This window comes from Triticum dicoccoides, chromosome 1A, assembly GCF_002162155.2.
Source record: "Triticum dicoccoides isolate Atlit2015 ecotype Zavitan chromosome 1A, WEW_v2.0, whole genome shotgun sequence".
NCBI lineage: Eukaryota > Viridiplantae > Streptophyta > Magnoliopsida > Poales > Poaceae > Triticum > Triticum dicoccoides.
In genome coordinates, this window is record NC_041380.1 from 75,084,920 (window position 1) to 75,091,138 (window position 6,219).

General features: G+C 50.2%; 1 pseudogene; it reads right to left on the reverse strand.

The window, feature by feature from the left end:
- Positions 1–4,101: 4,101 nt before the first annotated feature.
- Positions 4,102–5,747, reverse strand: LOC119367654 (annotated as a pseudogene).
- Positions 5,748–6,219: the final 472 nt, after the last annotated feature.

Genomic DNA, 6,219 nt, shown 5'->3' on the forward strand with positions numbered 1-6,219 from the left:
CGTCGAGCCCGACCTTGGGCGGACTGCATAGTCATATTCGGTGTAAGGAGGAGCTGTGCAAGAAAGGAACACTATGGATTGCTCTGGTGTCTGAATACTTACGATCTTGCCAGGGGCTTGGCCCTGTGCGGCCACTCCTCTTCGCCGTCGTCGGCGTTGGTGGAGTAGTTCGGAGGAAGGGTCTTCCCCTTCTTGGACACTTCAGCCTCCCCAGTTGGGGCGGCCTTCCTTCTCTTCCCTCCCCCCGCCGAAGGGGGAGAGGTCTCTTCTTCCTCCTCCTCGTCTTCACGGAAGGAGTGCATCTTGGAGTCGTCGGATGATGAATCCGACACCTCCAGGCGCCGGGCACTCTTTCGAGTCCCCGTGGCCTTCTTCTTGGCCTTCTTCTCCGGCACCACATAGGGTGCTGGAACCAGCAGCTTCGCCAAGCAAGCGTTCGCTGGGCCTTCGGGCAAAGGAGCCAGACAGTTGATCTGTCCGGACGTCTCCTGCCAATCCTGTCAAAGGTAAAGGAGCTTAGATCCCGCATGGAGTCAAACTATGAAAAACTAATACCCTGTAAAAGGTAAAAACAGCTTACCGCACTAGCGTGACGCTGCATGCTGAATCCGCGATCCTCGGTAGCGGATGCGGGGGCCTCGGCATCCTTGAAAAGCACCTTCCAGGCATCTTCGTACGTCGTGTCGAAGAGCCTGCTCAGAGTTCGGTGCTGCGCCGGGTCGAACTCCCACAGGTTGAAAGCCCGTTGTTGACACGGGAGGATCCGGCGGATGAGCATAACCTGGATTACGTTGACAAGTTTGAGCTTCTTGTCCATCAGGGTTTGGACGCGTGTTTGGAGTCCGGTCAGCTCTCCTTTTTTACCCCACAACAGGCCCGTCTCTTTCCAGGAGGTGAGCCGCGTAGGGGGTCCAGATCGGAACTCGGGGGCTGCGACCCATTCAGGGTCACGCGGCTCGGTGATGTAAAATCACCCCGATTGCCACCCCTTTAGGGTCCCCACGAAGGAGCCCTCGAGCCATAGGACGTTGGGCATCTTGCCCACCATGGCGCCTCCGCACTCCGCCTGGGTGCCACGCACCACCTTCGGCTTGACATTGAAAGTCTTGAGCCATAGGCCGAAATGGGGGCGGATGCAGAGGAAAGCCTCGCACACGACGATAAACGCCGAGATGTTGAGGACAAAGTTCGGGGCCAGATCGTGGAAATCTAGGCCATAATAGAACATGAGCCCCCGGACAAATGGGTGGAGAGGGAAGCCCAGTCCACGGAGGAAATGGGGGAGGAACACCACCCTCTCATGGGGCCTAGGGGTGGGGATGAGCTGCCCCTCTTCGGGAAGCCGGTGCGCAATGTCGTTAGACAAGTATCCGACCTTCCTCAGTTTTTTGATGTGTCCCTCCGTGACGGAGGAGACCATCCACTTGCCTCCCGCTCCGGACATGGCTGGAGAAAGTTGAGGTGGGGTGTGCGAACTTGGGCGCTGGAGCTCGAGTGCACGGAAATGGATAGGCAAAGGAGGAAGAAGGCGTGGATGAAAAGGTGAATCCTTATCCCCTTATATGGGCGGACGCGACTATGCGTCCCCACCAGCCTGGTAAAACTCGCTTATCTCCCAAGCGCCGTAATCAATGGCGCGGTTGGGTTACCCACGCCCGTATTGATGAGAATCCCGGAATACGGGGACACGATCTCTGCTTTGACAAGACGTGCCAAGGAAACTGCCTCGCTAAACGCGCCGAGGTGGGGCAGTAAAACGATTCGAATAAAGACTTGGCCGTGGTGTGATGTCACACTACGGAATACGTCAGCAGATTAGATTTGTGTAAATATTATTCTCTCTATGGCAATATGTGGAAACTTATTTTGCAGAGCCGGACACTACCTTTGTGTTCAAAATCTTCTATGAAGTACTTGGAGGAGGAACCCGCCTTGCAATGCCGAAAACGATCTGCGCGCCGGACTCGTCGTCATTGAAGCCTGGTTCAGGGGCTACTGAGGGAGTCCTGGATTAGGGGGTGTCCGGATAACCGGACTATACCTTCGGCCGGACTCCTGGACTATGAAGATACAAGATTGAAGACTTCGTCCCGTGTCCGGAAGGGACTTTTCTTGGCGTGGAAGGCAAACTTGGCGATACGGATATGTAGATCTCCTACCATTGTAACCGACTCTGTGTAACCCTAGCCCTCTCCGGTGTCTATATAAACCGGAGGGTTTTAGTCCGTAGGACGGACAACAATCATACCATAGGCTAGCTTCTAGGGTTTAGCCTCCTTGATCTCGTGGTAGATCTACTCTTGTACTACCCATATCATCAATATTAATCAAGCAGGAGTAGGGTTTTACCTCCATCGAGAGGGCCCAAACCTGGGTAAAAACATCGTGTCCCTTGTCTCCTGTTACCATCCGCCTAGACGCACAGTTCGGGACCCCCTACCCGAGATTCGCCGGTTTTGACACCGACAACCATGCCAGTGCGACCGCGCCATCCCGCAGATCTTTCCTTGGCGAGACTGAAAAGGTGAGAGAGTGTGAGACTACTCCGAGTGGGTTGAGGACAAAGCGCATCATAAGGGCATAAGGTTGAATCAGCTGGCGGGCGCTCCTCGCCTACTTGCAGAAATGGAAGTCGCACTCACGTCGACCTTATCCTGGATATGGGACACACATGCGTTTGTCTACTGCGTAATTGTGGAAGTTGCGGCAGCCGAAGCCCTCCCCCCGCCTACGAGGTCGCTTTCAAGAGAAGGCGATCCCGTAGTTTAATTAGTAGAGAATTATAGTTTTAAAATTGTTCAAACCGTAGTTCTTATCTTTTTTAAATCCATTTTTGTAAATCCATGATGAACTCCTAGTACGGGAAAATTTCCATTATTGAGGTGGGCGACGAAGATACCTTCTAGCCACTGATAAACGGGTCCCATGGGGGAAAATCATATGGACCACACTTTATGTCGATTCAGAGTTTGCGCGTTGCCTCTCGAGCCTTCAAATGCATATGAAGCGCATTTTATATGCATTATGACGGTCATAAATATGATGACTCTAGAGTTACCTCCAAGCTTGAAAAGCCGCATCAGTTGTCCATCACAAAGGTTGAGAATTTTAGACTATTGAACACACCATCGCCGATGACACACCTCTTGCAATAATGAAGACAACACAACCATGAATACAGCCACAATAATTTGTTTTTCGACTATAGTTGATCAGGACATGATGGTCAAGTAACGAGACGGACTTTGGTTGCGTTGTCCTCTCCAACATCGCTTTGGATCCAAGAGAAACTAGTTTACATTTTGACAACTAAAAATGTTAACATTTTATCATCAATCTGCAAGCAGAAGCACCAAAATAAGTACATGAGCTTGTGAGTAACACCATGGCAAGTTTGAGAAACTGTCAGTGTATGATCCTAACATATATATACCTCAGCAAAGCTGAAAGTTCAGTATTAAAGGCACATATAAGAATGATCGTTATGGCCAACCAAAGCATACAGATTATACACCATCTCTGAAGAACATAGAAAGATCAGTATGGTTATTCCTAGTTCAAGAACATAGAAGGATCGCTACGGTGATAAAGGCCAGATGAGAAATATATCTGCACATGTAAAAAAAGCATCACCATCTCAAAAGTTTTTCCAGACAAAATTGACATCAATCATCTGTGCTCTCAAAATACACCAGGCCGAAAGTATGTTTTTTAGTAGAGGGCACGACACATCATTTGTGGAATGCTGACCTCTCCTTCCATGGCGCACATCACCAAAGGAAAAATATTAGGCAGAGGGGAAGCTTGTTGGGTACTGGATCGAGATTTCCAGGATTGCTGTAACCAGAGATCTTGGTGACTCTGTTTTATTTGAACTGAATCGACGTTCACTGCATTTTCAGAAAACATCTAGAGGTAGTAGACAAGACAATGCGCCGAGCAATATATATGAGAATAAAAGTATAAACCGACTTCTAGGGAACTTGCACAGTGCGGCAATGCAGATCAATATTGACGCTTATACCTAAGTTTACAAGATCATTTACTCCACGACCACACACGTCATGAATCAAAAGTAAGACACACAAACTACGACCGGTCTCGGGAACCTCACATATACATATTATCGGATGTAATTACGCTTTCGAAGCAAGCTTGGCAATGAGCTCATTCAAAACAGAGGGATATGTGACTGTAATATGCTCCCAGTCACTCGTTGCCATTACTTCTTGCAAACTGGAGGGGGATTGGACTCCGAGGAAATTCAGGCATGCCTCCTTCAAATCGTGGCAATGGTGCTGCTCAGCTATCGCAAGTGTGGACGTCACCGAGCTCACATCCATGCACTCAGACAACCCCTCTTCACAGCAGAACTTGAGCCGTTGGATATCATATCTGTCCGCAGCTACAAGCAAGTCTTGCATCCATTGCATCCATGCTGCATAGACTTCTTCATCCAATTCTTGTTCTTCCTCATCTTCTGCCTCATGATTCTCCATCTTGGGAAATGAGTCTGTGTAGATGAAACTAAGCAAAGCCCTGAACACATTTGTTTCCATGTCTTCTATCTGTATGTCACACGTTGCAGCCCCCTCCTTCATGGGACCAAAGAGTTGTGCCATGAAGACTGGAGATCGGGCTGCAAGCACACATCGGTGTGCGGCGATTGTCTCGCCGCTGACATTGAATGTCACGTCAGCGCCTACCTTGGTTTCAAAGAGATGGTTCAAATGCTGCTGTATGTCGGGCAGCGGCACCTCGGTGGCACCGGCGTCCACGGTGTCGAGATCCCTGTAGACCATGACACCACACCGTATGGTGAAACTATCACCCTTGAGATGCTTTGACTGTTCAAGGGCATCTCTTCTCACAGCATCGTCGAAGCCCCTAATAGAATCATCGTCGGAGAAGCTGTGTGTTTGAGTTTCACGAATGCATATTGGATTTTGCCACTCAACCTGATCGATGAAACTAAACCCGAACCGCACATTCACGGGCTTGGCGACATCGTCATCGAGAAGGACAAGATGGAGGGAAACACAGTCGGCATTGTGCGAGCTGTCACCGTTTGGCGCGTAACTGATGCACCAGCGATGGCCTCCTACGACGAATGGGCGAGACATGACGCGCTTGCCATTGGGTAGCATCTCTTTTGTTTGCGTGTAGCCCTCCACCACAAATAGGTGGTAGCCGCTGGCCGCGCCGGCGTCGACGTCCGACGTGGTGGAAAGGCACAGCTTGCCGTTGGTGATGACAGATACGCCGGCGAATGGCATGACGGATCTGCAGATCAGAACAAATATAGCTCGAGTGAAACTAGTGAACCGAACATTGACATTTGTTAAAATTCCAGAGTTGAGATCGCGGAATTGAGGGGCCGAACCTGATCACGTCCCGCCGCCGCGCAACGGAGGAAGTTTCCGCTTGCATGCTCCCGCTCGCACTTGCCGCGTCGCGCCCGGAGGCAGCACGAAGACGCTGCGCGGCCCCCGAGCCGCCGGAGACACCCAGACGCCCGCGACCACGCGCCGCGCCGCTCGTCTGCTTTCTCTGCACCATGCTGCCCCGCCGAGAGCCGCCAGGGGCTCGTGGGTGCCTGCTTTTTTCTTTTTTGACCGAGGAGGCAATCGTGGGTGCTTGCTTTATTTTTTGGAGGCAAATCGTGGGTGCTTGCTGAGAGTTAGGGTTTTGTCACTTAGCAGGTATTTGGGCTGATATGGACCTTGCAGTCTTTTTGTGCGGCCCATTTGCATTAAGCCTACATATATTGTGTAATTACTGCTTGCAAAAAGGAGTACTCGTTGCAAAGATCACCCCTATCTTCCCAGATTGTGACAAGTGGCGCGCTGCATGTGCGCCACTTGTCGCAACCAGGAGTTTTCCTTTTTTTCGTAGATCCGTTTATTTAAAACATTTTATTTTTTAAACTGTGCGTTCAAATCTTGAACCGTTTTCATCGTTGGATTCCTCGCGTCGAGATATTCAAAACTACATCCCATGTTGATAGATTTTGATGAACTTTTTTTCACAAAAAAATCGGTCAAAAAAACAGGACGAAAAAGCCGAACGGGGAGCATGGTTTTTCCCATTTCGAAAGAGACACGCCCGTGCCTCTCGTGAAATCACAACCGTATCTCTCGCGGAAGCAAAACCGTGCCTCTCACGGAAGGAAAAAAGAAAAACACAAATTTTTTCTTTTTCAGGGGGCATGGTCGTGCC